This window comes from Podarcis vaucheri (genome assembly GCF_965113315.1).
Source record: "Podarcis vaucheri genome assembly, chromosome: 4".
NCBI classification, from domain to species: Eukaryota; Metazoa; Chordata; class Lepidosauria; order Squamata; family Lacertidae; genus Podarcis; species Podarcis vaucheri.
Genome location: NC_138762.1, coordinates 12,970,871 through 12,988,481, shown reverse-complemented (window position 1 = coordinate 12,988,481; position 17,611 = coordinate 12,970,871).

Genomic DNA, 17,611 nt, shown 5'->3' with positions numbered 1-17,611 from the left:
TGTTGGAGACTGAAAGTCTGCAGCAGGGAGTTTGCATAGACAAGGCTTCTCAGTGAAGAGGTTCAATCCACAAAAAGTGAAGGGTGAAGAAGCCCCAAAGGTGAAGTGAAAGGGGATGGGGTTTTCATCTGAGCAGGACCTGCAGGAAAGGGAGGTCATTTCCTTCCGTCTCATTCCTCCCTGTGTCTTCTGTATACCGTCTTCTGTCTTTAAAGAGGAGGAGGAGGAGGCAGGAGGGAGCAAAAAGCACACCTGAAGGACAGGAGGGTCAGGATTCCAAATAAATGCTAGTGTATATTTCCTGAGAAATGTTGAAGGCAATTTTAAGGGGAGCACGAGTTAAGATAAGAGGCTATTTTGTCAGTTCAGTCAGCTTTGCCCCATAGAGTGCATTTAATTGCTCCTTCCTAACTGCCTCGCACTTCGCACTAGTCTAAATCAGATCAAAGCTGGATTTGATTGCACTTTAAAGATTCTTAGTAATTATTATTCCTAGGCAATTTAGTCTCTTAAGGTAGCTGCTTTTAAAAGCTTCCTTCTTCGGAAAGTTGAAATGTTCACCGATTTAGCAGATGGGCTAAATCCGCTCCAATTACATTTCTAACAGCTTGATGCAGCACAGATCTTCTTGCTCGCATGAAAGGGTGGGGCTGGGGGCCTCTGATTGAGCTACAGACTTCCTCGGCTCATGTCCTCCTCAGATCAATGCCTGGACACCCAAGATTTATTCGACAGACTGTTGGCTCCAGATCGCTGTCCAGCAGCAACACCTCTTGTTGACATGGGGAGGGACTGCAGATTGCCTCAGCCACAGGCTCATTAAGAGCTGAACTATATATCCAGAATGCCTTTCACATGGCAAGGCCTTTCTGGCCTTGAAATAGAGCAAGCAGATGATGAATTAGATGTATGAATCGTCCCCCATGTCAATGCTCCCTTGTCTATGGAAAGCTATCATGTCAACATCTTTTATGTGCCAGAGATTTTATGAAGGAGGGGCATTAAAAAGAAAAACAGGGTTGCTTTTGTCGGTGCTGGGTAAATTCAGATTTCTTCTTCCCAAAATTCCCCAGCATCTGCGGCTGCACTAAGCCACTGATAGATCTCTCCTGTTCCCTGTTTCTATCCCACCTTGAGGAAAAGGTGGGATAGACAAATAAGTAAATAAATGCACGAACCGAAAAAAGCATCCGTTATCTTTCGTGATTCACATTTTCTCTGAATTTTTCAGTGCAGTTCTCCTGCCAAGCAGTGTGCACAGAAAAGCATATATTAACAGGAAAGTGTGCTCCCAAAATTGCTAACATTAGTGGAAATAACATGAAAAGATGGGGGGAAATTCTTGCCAAAAAACGTGCGCTTTGGGAGAAATTCGTACGAAAATTCTGGTGAAGAGGAGTGAAATTCGCAAATTGCTATGGCAGTGTAGAGAATGAAATTTAAGGTTAGGAAAATGAGGGGCTGTGAGAAACTGAAACCGACAGATTTGCCCAGAGTCCTTCTATCATCTCCAATTAATTTAGCACAGCCAAGCCATTTGTTGCTTGGACTCTTACCCGTATTCTTTAATCTGCTATTTCCCTCCTTACTTTAACATCTAGGCTATCTGTCTTTCTGCCAGTTTCTATGGTTAAGGTTTACCTGTTAATGAGGAGAGAAGCCAGCAGGAAAGGAAACCCATTGAACGCAGTATAATGTAGTACGGCACATTCTGTCTTTGGCAGGAGGAGAAGAACGTTAACCCAGTGTAGCATTTAATAATAGTTAATCCACGGTAAAATAATTATCTGCAAGCGCACACATGCCAGAGCCCCAGTGCCTACTTTTTCAATAAAGGGAGGGGGGAAATGCAGTGTTTGGCACAGAGAACCATCGCTTTTCTTCCCAGCCAGATTTTCATTCCAGCAGGAGAGTCGGAAGAAAACAAAGTGGAACTGATGGGGGAAAGTGAATGTTGCTTCTCTAAAGGGAAAAAAGAATGTTTCTTCCCCGTACCTTGTTTATGGGAGAAAAAGAGGAATCATAGAGTTGGAAGGGTCCCAAAGGTCATCTAATCCAATCCCCTGTAATACAGGAATCTCATCTAGATCATCCATGACAGATGGCCTCTGTTGTAAACAAAATCTGCCCTTTTTCCCTTATGGGGTATCCAAGAGCCCACATAGAGTCCTTACGTAGGTTCCCTATTGGTAGGAGAAAATAACAGAGGCCAACCAGAGAATATTGAGATGCAAAGCAGCTAGTAAGCCTGATCTTTATTGATCTGTTGCAACAGGGTGCTCCCCTCACCCGCAGGAAAGGAGGAGGAGCTCGAACAATGGCGCGCAAGGCCTTATATCAGTGGTTCTCAACCTGTGGGTCTCCAGATGTTGTTGGGCTACAACTCCCATCATCCCTGAGCTCTGGCCTTCTAGGTAGGGGTGGTGGGAGTTGTAGTTCAACAACATCTGGGGACTCGCAGTTTGAGAAAGGCTGCCTTTTATAGACATTTTAAATTCCCTGCCCTGGAGCTCAAGACCACCCCTCCATACATCATACATACATCACAGAAGGGGTGTAACCCAAGACCACCGCCCCACAAACATCATACCTACAGCACAGAAAAGGTGGTCTACAACAGAAATTTGAATGCTGTTGTTTTTCCCGTCTGCCCGGTTATCTGATAATGCCTTATCTGATTGCCTTTCCTGGTAGTCTTTTCCTGGTAGTCTGTCACCCTTTGAAATGGTGATTACTAAATTCCTGTAACAAGGAAGGTTTTTTTTCCACCTCCTCCCTCCTTGCAGAGAAATATTTGGTCAGCTTGGGAGTCAAAATGGTTTCAGGACTGTCCTCCTGTGCTGCTTCAGATGTGTGGTTTATATACTTATGCACGTGTTTGCTTGATACATTTATGAGCATTTATTATATATCTTAGACCTTAAAATTCTTATTACACCATCCAACCTCTGCTTAATAACCTCCAAGGTAGAAGAGTCCACCACCTCCTGAGGGAGTCCATTCCACTGTCAAACAGCTCTTACTATCAGAAAGTTTTTCCTAATGTTTAGTCGGAATCTCCTTTCTTGTAACTTGAAGCCTTGGATTCGATTCCTGCCCTCCAGAGCAGGGGGGTGGGGAAAAGCTTGCTCCCCCTTCCATGAGACAGCCTTTGAGATATTTGAAGATGGCTATCGTATCTCCTCTCAGTCTCCTCTTTTACAGGCTAATCTCTGAGTAAACCCATCAGAATGAAACCAGTACCAGAGACCATTCCAAGAGCACTTTACCCCCCCAAAAATCAGATTGTTAGGAGGGGGTATTTTAAACCGCTCTCCAAGTACCACTGTTTCTGTTTTAACAAGATCCCATTAACTTAAATTAGACTAAGACGATTGAGTTTGCCTGTAAAAGTTTCAGTTGAGAATGATTAGATCAAGGAGGTGCAGGTGTATATTCAAAAGGCGAACATTCATTTTTGTCTTTTTTCTTACAAACCCTCCTGTGATCCTCGGATGAAGGAATAATGATGATGATGATAATAATAATAATAATAATAATAATAATAATAATAATAATAATAGCACCAGAATATGGCTTGTGGACTGCAGCATCCAGCAATCTAAGATCAAGCAAGGGCAACAGGAAGAGGGTCACCTGATCTGCATTAATTATGCTTCATTACAGCAGCCCAATCAAACACTGTTTGCCTAATAAAGCAGCACAGTACATTTTCGGCAACTTTAAAGAGACACGTGACATCTTGTAATCTGGCTAATTACATTTGTATAAATAAAGGTTGGAAAACAATGGGGAAAACAAAAGATTGACTCTCCAACTAGCCTGGAACAGAGCACGGCACTTAGACAACTGCTTTCTTCTCTGCAATCCAGACATACTGTACGATCCCCCATTGGGGGTTTGGAAGATAACCAAAAGGTTCATGCATTTTTTTTTGGCTTGGGTTATGAGGCAGCCGTTGTTTGTGGTTGCCTCTCTGCTCCTCTGACCCCCTTTCAATTTCTGATTTGTCCCCAAGGATTCACCGGAGCCAATGAGTCTTGTCCTTTTGTTTCTGCTGAGCTTTGATAGGATGGGGGAGCAGAGTCATATCCTGTGGCCGCAGCCCCCCACGGGCTTCATGATAGTGATGTGGCCCCATGTGAAGTGTGGCCCTATGCCTGCCTATGTACATAGGGCAGTGTTCTTCAACCTTTGGTGTTGTTAGACTACAATTCCCATCAGCCCTGGACATAAGATAATCTGGCTGGGGATCATGGGAGTTGTAGCCCATCAACATGCGGGGACCCAAGGTTGAAGAACAGTGATATAAATAGACCCTTCAAGTGTCCCTATTTTCCAAGGACACTGTAATGATCTCAGGCAGGAAACCAAGCTCCGATTAGAGTTAATGAGTCTCTGGCAGTTTTATCGTACGTTTATTTACAATTAACATCCAGCACGAAGGGCGCCAAAGTCCAGTTCTTCCTCTCTTGTACTTCCATGGTATTTGAACCCTTTCACCTCTTCTGGTTCTCCACCCCTTTCACAGCACGAAGGGCGCCAAAGTCCAGTTCTTCCTCTCTTGTACTTCCATGACATTTGAACCCTTTCACCTCTTCTGGTTCAGGGAGAAGGTGGATTAACTCCCCCCCCCCCTTTCAAATGAAGAGCCCTCCAAATGCTGTCTCCCTCCTGGTTGCATAGCAACCCCCTCAATGCCGTCTATCTCCTCCCCTCCCTCTGCCTGTGAGCTTTCCAAGTCTGCTGCTGTGAGTCTGGGAATTCTTGATGAAGGGCGGGGGCTGAACTAACCCACTCATGCTCTGTCTGTGACTGCATTCCCTGGTCTCCAGAGTCAGACTCTTCCCAGGCATTTGATTCACCCTGACAGACAGTCCTATATTTACAGAAGCCATCCCAGTTTTTTATTTGACGCTGGAATATCCCGCTTTTCCTTAGAACGTCCCTATTTTTATCAGAGAAATGTTGGACGGTAAGGAGTTCTGCGACCTCTGATAAGTAGCTAACCTTTTGAAGACATCTGAAGGCAGCCCTATATAGTTGTATTATGCCTGGATAGAAGACAGAGATGTAGGTAGAAACTAAAGGTAAAGGGACCCCTGACCATTAGATCCAGTCGTGACTGGCTCTGGGGTTGCGACATTCATCTCGCTTTATTGGCCGAGGGAGCCAGCGTACAGCTTCTGGGTCATGTGGCCAGCATGACTAAGCCGCTTCTGGTGAACCAGAGCAGCCCATGGAAACGCCGTTTACCTTCCCGACAGAGCGATACCTATTTATCTGCTTGCACTTTGATGTGCTTTTGAACTGCTAGGTTGGCAGGAGCAGGGACCGAGCAACGGGAGCTCACCCCCTCGCGGGGATTCGAACCACCGACCTTCTGATCGGCAAGTCCTAGGCTCTGTGGTTTAACCCACAGCGCCACCCGCGTCCCTGTAGGTAGAAACTAGCCTACTGTAAAAAGGTAAAATTAACATTGTGTTGTGCCTGACTTTGCTCGTGGTCCTGATTACCACTGGTATCTCCTCCCTAGATGGTTACCCAGAAGGGAATCTGGCGAATGGGGATCCCAGCCAGTTCAGGTTCACTCTTCATGTGCAGGAAATAACAGCAACCATTTAAATGTATTAGGGATACAAATGTATTAGGGATACAAATGGTCATGGAAGCACAGATGTGTCATTTAACTACTTTTGACAGATCTTGAGATAGTATGTAGAGCATCTGCAGAAGAAGACTCAACGCTGGGGTGGGGAACCTGTGACATGTCAGGTGTTTCTGCACTACAACTCCCATCATTCCAGTCCATTGGCCATGCTGAGTGGGGCTGATGGGAGTTACGGTCCAACGGCATCCAGCGGGCAGCATAGATTTCCCCACCCCTGTTCTTGCAAAAATATGTGTGCAGAGAGAATTTGCGTACAAAAATGTGATGAATTTTCATCAGGACTTTTTAAAAGCTTTTTTTAAAAAAAGATTTGGTTGATTGACATTTGATGCCCTTTTAAAACGTCTTATGGGGGGTTAGTGGGTTGTTGTTGCTTTTATTTTGATTATGTGTTTTTTGTTTTTATATTGTGATTTTATTCTGTGAACCGCCTTGAGACCTGCGGCTATAGGGTGCGTGAACAGATTTAATTAAATATTATAATTCAAAAAGTTAACAAACTGATGTGAAAATGTAGAAAGCTGAAGATTAGACTGGAAAAACAGGAAACTGAAATGGGGATACAGTGGTACCTCTGGATGCGAATGGGATCCGTTCCAGAGCCCCGTTCGCATCCTGAAGCGAACGCAACCCATGTCTGTACATACGTGGATCACAATTCGTCACATCTGCGCATGCGCGTGATGTCATTTTGAGCATCTGTGCATGCGTGAGTGGTGAAACCCAGAAGTAACGTGTCCCGTTACTTCTGGGTCACCGTGGAACGTAACCTGAAAACGTAAACAGAAGCATATTTAACCCGAGGTACGACTGTATTTGTATTCTCAAAATCCACCCAGTAGTTTTCCCATGGTGATGTATGGAAGTGAGAGCTGGACCATCAAGAAGGCTGATCGCCGAAGAATTGATGCTTTTGAATTCTGGCGCTGGAGGAGATTCTTGAGAGTCCCATGGACTGCAAGAAGATCAAACCTATCCATTCTTAATCAGCCCTGAGTGCTCACTGGAAGGACAGATCCTGAAGCTGAGGCTCCAATACTTTGGCCACCTCATGAGAAGAGAAGACTCCCAGGAAAAGACCCTAATGTTGGGAAAGATGGAGGGCACAAGGAGAAAGGGACGACAGAGCATGAGATGGTTGGACAGTGTTCTCAAAGCTACGAACATGAGTCTGACCAAACTGCAGGAGGCAGTGGAAGACAGGAGTGCCTGGCGTGCTCTGGTCCATGGGGTCATGAAGAGTCGGACGCGACTAAACGACTAAACAACAATCCTCTTTTAAAAGCTGGTATAAAATGAATCAGTGCTTCACGCCCATTAAATAGATGGTTGTGAGACCTCGCCAGCTGTACACCCAAAGATAGTCTTTAGACCATCCATGTTCCTAATAGCTACTCTCCCCCACCATATACACACAGAGATTGCAACGTCCCCTCAGGCAGCCCACCTACTGCACCGACACCAGGCCTTGGCCAGCTGGGCTTGTTCCTTTGAGAGCTTTCCTGCTTCCAGCAGCCCCCCCCCCCAAAAAAAAAAGCTTGAGGCCACCACAGTTGCCTTAAGGGGAAACCCTCTGGAATCTGCTATGCAAAAGTGCAGACTTTCCCCCCCTCCCTTCAAAACCCTTTCCCGAAGAGAACCACGGCTCTTTCTTGTGACATGGTGTAAACAGAGATGTTAAGGAATATGTGCAAAATGGAACCACATGCTGACTGTTGTAGCTGCTCTTAAAAAAGATAAATACCAGATGGGAAACTGTGAGACAAGCAAGAAGGATGAGGCATGTGGTCCTGGGCTGGGAGCAGACGAAAGGGTTCCCTTTCCCCATATCACGCTTCCTGAGAGAGTCAGGCCTGTCTTGTTAGAAGTGCAGCCGCATATCTTTACCTCCCAACGTTTTGCAGATGAAAATAAGGAGACGTGCTCGGAACACCCTGATCCGCATTCAGGACGTGCCTGGAACACCCGTAGTCTCACGCCAAGGGCAATTTTCCCCATCATTATAGGTTGTTAAAGGCTCTGATCCACTTCACTTCCTCTGCAGTACCATGCCCTTTACCGATTGGAAAGACGAAATGCCGGAGTGTTTCTTGGTGTTTTGGTTATAGATAGACAAGAAAAACAGAACTGTTCTGAAATATACTCGGAGTCGAGTGTGAATTTCATGCTCTTTATTCAGCTCATAGTAACAATGAATGAAACTTTCCCCAAAATGTCTAGCTATATGTACATTAGGGACGTGGGTTAAACCGCAGAGCCCTAGTACTTGCCGATCAGAAGGTCGGCGGTTCGAATCCCCACAACGGGGTGAGCTCCCATTGCTCGGTCCCTGCTCCTGCCAACCTAGCAGTTCGAAAGCACGTCAAAGTGCAAGTAGATAAATAGGTACCACTCCGGGGGGAAGGTAAACAGTGTTTCCATATGCTGCTCTGGTTCGCCAGAAGCGGCTTAGACATGCTGGCCACATGACCAGCTGTACGCTGGCTCCCTCGGCCAATAAAGTGAGATGAGCACCGCAACCCCAGACTCGGCTATGACTGGACCTAATGGTCAGGGGTCCCTTTACCTTTACCTATGTATACATTATTTACACAATGGGCCCTGCGTCATTGGTTAATTCCGGGCTGCTCCTTTAGGCCAATCAGGTTATTGATTCACTTCATCAAGGAGCCTGATTAGCTGCTCTTGCAGGCCAATCAAGTTGCTGATTCACTTCCACCTAAATTGGGTGGCTCCTGCGGACCAATCAGACTGCTGCATTCTGGATCCTATTGTTCTAGGATTCAGCTCAGTACATAACATGTTCTATAGGGCAGGATCCAACTAACTCGTTCTGTCAGTGCAGGGATTTCCATTTGTGCAACATTGAGCACTTTGGAGAAAAAGATGGGATGTAAACGCAATAAGCACAACTCTACTCCTCTCTTTTCCCCATGTGTTTGCCCTACTCTGGAGGGTTGGGGAAAACTATTGGGGGGAAGGGAAAGAAAGCGAGAAAGGTATTTATTTACACAGCACAGAGTTAAACTATGGAGCTAGCTCCCACAGCAGCCATCCACTGAGCCTCTTGGGCTTGCTGATGAGAAGGTCGGCGGTTCGAATCCCCACAACGGGGTGAGTGCCCGTTGCTCTGTCCCAGCTCCTGCCAACCTATCAGTTTGAAAGCACACCAGCAGATAAATAGGTACTGTGGCAGCGGGAAGGTAAACGGAATTTCTGTGCACTCTGGTTTCCGTCACAGTGTCCCATTGCGCCAGAAGTGCTAAGAGGCAATAATGCTTCTCAATATCAGACACTGGAAACCACATGAAAGGAGATGACTTTTGTACTTGGGTCCTCTTTGAGGGTTTCCGATGGGCATTTGCGTGGCCACTATGGTGGGCTAGATGGGACATCAGCCTGATCCAACAGGCTCTTACATTTTCCTAGTTTGTTGTTGTTTAGTCTTTTAGTCATATCCAACTCTTCATGACCCCATAGACCAGAGCATGCCAGGCATCCCTGTCTTCCAGTGCCTCCAGCAGTTTGGTCAAACTCATGCTGGTAGCTTCGAGAACACTGTCTAACCATCTCGTCCTCTGTCGTCCCCTTCTCCTTGTGCCCTCCATCTTTCCAACATCAGGGTCTTTTCCAGGGAGTCTTCTCTTCTCATGAGGTGGCCAAAGTATTGGAGTCTCAGCTTCAGGATCTGTCCTTCCAGTGAGCATTCAGGGCTGATTTCCTTCAGAATGGATAGGTTTGATCTTCTTGCAGTCCATGGGACTCTCAAGAGTCTCCTCCAGCACCATAATTCAAAAGCATCAATTCTTTGGTGATCAGCCTTCTTTATGGTCCAGCTCTCACTTCCATACATCACTACTGGGAAAACCATAACTTTAACTATCTGGACCTTTGTTGGCAAGGTGATGTCTCTGCTTTTTAAGATGCTGGATACCACTCATACTTAGGAAGCTGCACTATACCAATTGAGAATACTAGTCTAGGGTTCCATGCAGACTTCTTGTCCCAGCCACATCTGGCTTGTTGCCAGGAATTGAACTTTCAAACTTTTGATGGCAAAGCAGGTTCTCTACCATTATAGATGAGGTGGGGTGAACTCCCTAATTTCCACTTGCCAAAACAATGCACTAACCCAAACACAACTACTCTGTAATTTGTGAACACCCCAATCCAAGTTTGTGTAGTGACACACTTTCCTACAAACTTGTGAACCTGTGTAGGCACAGCTTCGACCTGCGTTCAGTGTAATGTCTGACCATGCCGCAGGGCAGGTTTGCTTCAGAAGCTGGAGAGAACTTGACAGAGACAAATAGGGGCAAGTTCCCTTTCCCCTTTCCCTAAGAATTCTCTCTTACACCTCAGAGGGGGTGGAAACAAAACGTCACTCGCACTTCCTGGGAATTTGAAAATCTGCAAATTTTAAAATTCAGATATGATTCCAAATACGGGGACTCACAGAGAGAGGGGAAGATTTGGTATGAAGCAAGAAATGCACTACAGTAAGATAAAAATTTATGCATGTTTAACTTGTGCACGCGGGTGGCGCTGTGGGTTAAACCACAGAGCCTAGGACTTGCCAATCAGAAGGTCGGCGGTTCGAATCCCCGTGATGGGGTGAGCTCCCATTGCTCAGTCCCTGCTCCTGCCAACCTAGCAGTTCAAAAGCACATCAAAGTGCAAGTAGATAAATAGGTACTGCTCCGGCGGGAAGGTAAACGGCGTTTCCGTGCGCTGCTCTGGTTCGCCAGAAGCGGCTTAGTCATGCTGGCCACATGACCCGGAAGCTGTACATCGGCTCCCTCGGCCAATAAAGCGAGATGAGTGCTGCAACCCTAGAGTCGGCCACGACTGGACCTAATGGTCAGGGGTCCCTTTACCTTTACCTTTAATAAATGCACTACAGAAAGATAAAAAATTATACATGTTTAACTTGTGCACATTCACCTGTATGTGTTCGGCACTATTTTTTATAAAAGAATTAAACAGTCTTTGGCAATCCCATTCGCCATTGCACACAATGTGTTTTGACTAGACACGATTTTGGATTTAGGCATGATCTCCAGAATGTAACCTCTGCGTATGTTTCAGGCTTACCGTATATAGTTACAAAGTAGGTGCAGACATATTTTTAAGGATACTTGTAGATTCACTCCCAGGATGTTCCCTCCCTCGCTCCCTCTTTTCAAGAACGTCCCATGAGTTTTCAGCCTATCGGCACCATCCGAGAACTTAAACAGGCAAATCCCTTTCTTTTATTTCCAAATATTTATGAACATGCAACTCGACAGCATTCCGTTCCCAGCAGAAATATTTTCAACGAGGGACTTTTACTGATGAAGGAAAGCAGAAGAGAAAATAATTGAAGTGCTATCTTTTGGTAGAGGAAATATTTTGATTCTCTTTGCTCATATGAAATTGGCTCTTTGCCGAAATAAGCCCAATGGGAAATGACTTACATGAAACGGGAAGGATATACAACTTACGGCCCAGACCTACACATGCTTACTCCAAAGTTTTCTTCGGCAGTTTAAATGAATTTACTGCCACATGCACCCTAGTCTCGAAGTAGTGAGTTGCAAAAATAAAATAATATAAGCTGGCCCAATAAACAACAAATGAACAATTATGTCACAAGGTAAACAAGCAAAACTTGTTCAATTAAAATGTCCAAGTCCACCAAATAACGAGGTAAAAAACAAACGTAAGACAGCCCCCTCAAAAAATAATAATTTGGGGAGCGGAACTGCCTCTGTCCCTAGGAGTTGGCCCCTATGCCTTTCACCCCAGCTACTGGCAGCCAGTTTATTTCTGGAGGTGCTCATGTTAGAGTTTCAAACCCTAAATTACTTAGGTTCCAAATTTCTGAAATACCACCTCCTAAGTATTAAAATCTTGGTAGTTCTGCCTCCTTCAGAAGTTGGGGAGTGGCCTTGAAGAGGGAATTTTCTGTAGCACCCCCTACGTTGTGGAATTCCCTCCCCACAAAGGGATATCTAGTTTCATCAATGAAGACACATTTCTTTACACCTTTGACACATGAGTTGTGGTTCCTCCTCTTCCTGTGACCGTACTCAGATTTAAACCTTTTGAATTTTAAGTTGCGTGTCGAGGTCCCCAGGGCCACCCCAAATAACTCACACATCACACTGAAATTTTGTTTAAGGTTTTTGGCATAATTTTGGCCACAACTTTATTAAAATACAAAAATGTGAATACTTGCTTTGGCATTGGTTGCGACTATCTGCCCCCCAGTGGGGGGCAGACTGATATTCCGCAAGCCTGCGGAAGTCAGAAAAGGGGAGTACATCTGGGGGTGGCGACAGAGCAGGGAACCTGCCCTCAGCCCTCCCCAAATGCAACCAGGGACTCTTGCATGGCCCTAGCCCCGTGACAGGGTTCAGACAAAAGCAGTGGTGAGCCCCTGATTCCTTTAACGGAATCCCTTGCAGCAGCAGCATTAGAGGGGCAGGCACAGCCAATCCATGCCCCTCAACCAACCAAACCATAAACCAATGCCTAACCGCAACCTTACAAGTTGTGACGATTTGCTACGCAGTAGGCAAAAACCAAATGGCCCCAGCCAATCAGCCAGATGGACAAAATTCCTACTGGGCCCCTGCCCCAAGAGCAGACGACCCCATGACAGGCATAGCAAGTTCAAAGCGAACAACCCTAAATATAGGGAGGGGGGACGGGCAATCCGATGCACGGGGCGAAAAGAGGAAGCTCAACGCCTCATGGAGGGAGTTTTAGCATTTCTGGCCGTCAATCAACAAATGGCAACATTAACTTCTTCCCAACAACAAGGGAAGCCCAATCACAACAGTGGCCAACGATCAATTAGCCCGCCCCACACTTTGGAGTGTCCTGTCGGCCCCCACCGCAACACGTGCTCTTCATGAAGGAGAACACGCTTTGTCACCTGCCCTGGGACCTGTGACTTACTGTAATGAATGCAGTAATAGAAATAAAAATATCCAGCCCTCCTTTATAGAATTCTCCTTTATAGAATTGTAGAGTTGGAAGGGACCACAAGAGTCATCTAGTCCAACCCCCTGCAATGCGGGAATCTTTTACCCAATGTGGGGCTCGAACCCACAGCCCTGAGATTAAGAGTCTCATGCTCTACCGACTGAGCTATCCCAGGTCAGGGCTCCCACCTTGAGGGGGATGCATTGGTGGCCACAGGCACCCACAGCAATAAATTCTGCCCTGTCCCTGATCCATAGAGCAAAAATAGAGAATAAAAAGAGGGTAGAAATAAGTACCAGTGAGTGTTTCTCTCCTCTTCCCAGGCCTGAGGGAACTCACAGGCTGCAAGGTGGTGTGTTGGTGTGGGATGTGCAGCTGGATTTGGGCATTTGTGTGCATGTGGGGTTATGCAAAAAACAAAATATCTCAATAAATAAACGAATACCTTTTGGGTCCCTTATCCAATTAGCCGCAGTTGTTAAAATACCTCGTATTTGTGATCTTTAGATTTGATTTACTGCCTGGTAATTCACTATTAATGTTTGCAAGTTTTGCCATCTCGTTTGTTAATTATCCCGCCGCTCCATTTTGATCGCATTATTAATCCTTTGAACACAACATCCCTTTCTTATTTATTTATTGCACTGGATGCTTGTTAGTTTTGGAATTACTTCATTTTCGGAATGATGTGATAGCCCATCATTAGTAATCAGTTACTGTGTGGATACGGCTCTCATTTAATTGTTTTCATTTCACTCGCAACAATTTGTTTGCCTTATTTTTGAACATAGCGTATGTGGAGTGGAGCTCAGCTACAAGCCAGGATATCTAGATGAGCAGGGGGGCGGCCATTTTTTAATCTGGTGCTGGAGCTATAATTAATCACATGCAATGCAAGAAAATCAAACAAACCCTAAACCAAAAATTATCTATTGTGTTCTTCTGGAACTTGGGTATCACTGGGGAGGTTGTAACCATTACTGCAGGGCATAGCTAGAAAGAATGGGTAGAAATGGAAGGAAATCAGGTAAATATTAGGATACACTTTGCAACAGTAAGAGCCAGTGTGGTGTAGTGGTTAAGAACGGTGGACTCGTAATCTGGGGAACCGGGTTTGTGTCTCCGCTCCTCCACATGTAGCTGCTGGGTGACCTTGGGCCAGTCACACTTCTTTGAAGTCTCTCAGCCCCACTCACCTCACAGAGTCTTTGTTGCGGGGGAGGAAGGGAAAGGAGAATGTTAGCTGCTTTGAGACTCCTTCGGGTAGTGATAAAGCGGGATATCAAATCCAAACTCCTCCTCTTCTTCTATTCAATTGTGGAACAGTCTGCATCAGAAGATGCTGGACTATTCTTCACTGGAGGTATTTAAGCACAGCTGGAGGGCCATCTGCCAAGGATGCTAATATTGCATCCTGCATTTTTAGAGCCAGCATTGCACCCAGGCTACCTGAAAGATCCTATCTCCCTATACAAACCTGAGCAAGTACTATGATACTTGGGTGAGGATCATCAACATCAGAAGCATGGTTGGTAATGACGTGTGAGACAGCCTTTTCTGTGGTTTCTCCCTAAATGGCTTTGGCCCAGTATACCTGAAGGAGCGTCTCCACCCACATCGTTCTGCCCAGACACTGAGGTCCAGCTCCGAGGGCCTTCTGGTGGTTCCCTCACTGTGAGAAGAGAGGTAATAGGGAACAAGGTAGAGTGCCTTCTTGGTGGTGGCGCCTGCCCTGTGGAACACCCTCCCATCAGATGTCCAAGAAATAAACAGCTATCTGACTCTTAGAAGACATCTGAAGGCAGTCCTGTTTAGGGAAGTTTTTAATGTTTGATGTTTTGTTCTGTTTTTAGTCTGTTGGGAGCAGCCCAGTGTGTGTGTCTGTGTAAAATTAAATTAAAATAAAATAAAATAAAATAATAATTTGAAACTCAAATATCAGGAGAGGTTAGATTGGCTCCCTCTTTGTTATTCTTCCACTCACAGGCTAAGTTCTTCCTATTCAAACAGAACTTTGAAAACTAAGGTGTGGACAGTGCTAATCAGGGCAAACTTTATTTTAATCACTGATTCTAAATGTGTTCTGATGCATTTCAGATACTAATTCAGTTTTCATTACTTTGTGTTTTATAATGTTCTTAAATGCCGCAAGCCATCTTGAATCCCGACTTGGGAGAAACATTAAGAGATTAAACTATAACAACAATAATAATATCCATTGAGTGGGGGATTTGAAGAAGATGACCTGCAAGGTATTTGATGCCATAAGAATCACTGTTGCTCTTTCTTTCTTTCTTTCTTTCTTTCTTTCTTTCTTTCTTTCTTTCTTTCTTTCTGCATCTGAAACTGAAGGTAGTGGCCTCTGAGCCTCAGTCTAATCTGCTGTTAATAAAGCAATTCTATTACTTCCATGTCGGAAGCATGTCTTTTTAGTGATGCTAAAGGCTTGAGTTCGGCACATTTGTCAAAGGCATCACTCTTATATATATAAAAAAAGACTCGTAATTCCAAGGAGCCACAAGAATTGCAGGGAAGGCAGGTCAAAGGAGCATGTAGTTGCAAAGCAGCGTTGAGGAGCAGCCGAGGCACTTGTCTGTAAATGCATTTCACATTGGCAGGGCCTCTTGTGGCTTAGACAGCTGTCAGATTAATGATAAGAAGACTCAGACAATAACTGAGATGTTTCCAATAAGGGAAGCAGCTGCCGGCTGGGTCCTGGTGGATCCAATTTTCTATCTTCTGTGTGATTCTCCCCACAACAAAATCCTCTGTGGCTGTAAAGCTGAATCACATTTTAACCGACTATCGAGCGATGATTGTATTTGAGGTGGGTGGCGGAAAGGAAGGGAGTGGCACAGATAATCCAAAACAGGCTTCCAGAAAAGGGCTGGCTGGCTGGCTGGCAGCTAGACTCTTGACTCCACAAACCAGTGGTGCAAATGGCCCAATAAAAGCCGAGTTTGGACTGTACACAAATCCTGAATTTGAAAATGTGCTTCCTCTTCAGGTACACTTATGTATTCAATTGCAGTTAGGAATGGCTTCCCATGAACCACATCATAGTGATTGGCAATAATAGCACCACCAATAAAAAATAATCACAGTTTTATACAGTGGTACCTCGGGTTACAGATGCTTCGGGTCACAGACGCTTCAGCTTACAGACTCTGCTAACCCAGAAATAGTACCTCAGGTTAAGAACTTTGCTTCAGGCTGAGAACAGAAATCGCATGGTGGCAGCACTGCAGCAGCGGGAGGCCCCATTAGCTAAAGTGGTGCTTCAGGTTAAGAACAATTTCAGGTTAAGAACGGACCTCCGGAACAAATTAAGTACTTAACCCGAGGTACCACTGTATATGAAAGCAACTGGAACAAGTTCTCCCTTCATAGAGAACTTCCAACAAGAGATGGGTATGTTTAGCCTGGAAAAGAGGAGACTGAGAGGAGATATGACAGCCATCTTCAAATATCTGTCACATGGAAGAGGGAGCATACATGTTTTCTCCTGCTCTGGAGGGTAGGACTCGAACCCATGGCTTTAAGTTGCAAGAAAGGAGATTCCGAATAAACATTCAGAAAAACTTTCTGACAGTAAGACTTCTTCAGCAGTGGAACAGACTCCCACGAGAGGTGGTGGACTCATGAAGGGGGTGGGAATTGCCACACACAGGAAAGAACAATGATTACAGACTGAGTACCTCACTTGAAACTTTATAAACTTCATTAACACAAATTGAAACCATAAGGTTGTAGCTGTGGTATAAGGGATTATTGTCATGAAGGGAATGTAATTGAAATTATTAAGATTTTTGAATGTGGAAAACAAAGAGGAAGCCATAAAAACTAGCACGCGAGGAGGCCACTTTAACTGAATTGCATAATTTGGCATATAAATAATTGGTTTTAATAATTGTATTAATTGGATAAAATTGGCATTGTTATAAGGAGGCTGTTATTGGAATGATATTGGCAAAACAATATAAGTGCAACTGGTTCATCCCCACTGTATGCCACGTCGTGAAGGAACCACAGGAGATGCTGCAAAACGATGCCTTATGAGGAACGGCTAAGGGAGCTGGGCATGTTTAGCCTGGAGAAGAGGAGGTTAAGGGGTGATATGATAGCCATGTTCAAATATATAAAAGGATGTCACATAGAGGAGGGAGAAAGGTTGTTTTCTGCTGCTCCAGAGAAGCGGACAAGGAGCAGTGGATCCAAACTACAAGAAAGAAGATTCCACCTAAACATTAGGAAGAACTTCCTGACAGTAAGAGCTGTTCGAGAGTGGAATTTGCTGCCAAGGAGTGTGGTGGATTCTCCTTCTTTGGAGGTCTTTAAGCAGAGGCTTGACAACCATATGTCAGGAGTGCTCTGATGGTGTTTCCTGCTTGGCAGGGGGTTGGACTCGATGGCCCTTGTGGTCTCTTCCAACTCTATGATTCTATGATTCTACTACCTACTAATACTACTGTCAGGGGTTCAGAAGCAGAGACGCAGAGAAGGGTGGAAACAGAGAGCGAGGGGGAGGAAGCCGAAGGGAGAATGAGTGATGATGACGACCCGAGATCTCCAAGCCTAAGCAGTGAGTCAGAGGACTCCCAAAAGGGAGCCCCAGTGAGCAGAGCAAGGGGGGGATCCGGGGGGACACCCCAGGAGGAAGGGAACAGAGGAGATTCAGAGAGCAGCAGCTGGAAGTCGGGACCCACGCTCATAACTGAGGGCGGCAGCAGCTGGAAGTCGGGACCCACGCTCAAGACTGAGAGCAGCAGGGAGGAAGGTAGCCAGGCATCGGGTTCCGGAGGCTGTCAGCAGGAGGGAGGGCACGAGTCAGGGGTGGTCACGCCCTCCTCAGAGAGCGAGGCAACGGTTAAGAGGAAAGTAGAGAGTTGGGCGCGCGCGCCAAGTTCAAATGCAGCGGAAGCTGGAGCAGTAAGCAGCCCGGAGAGTGAGCCAGGTCCTAAAGCCCGC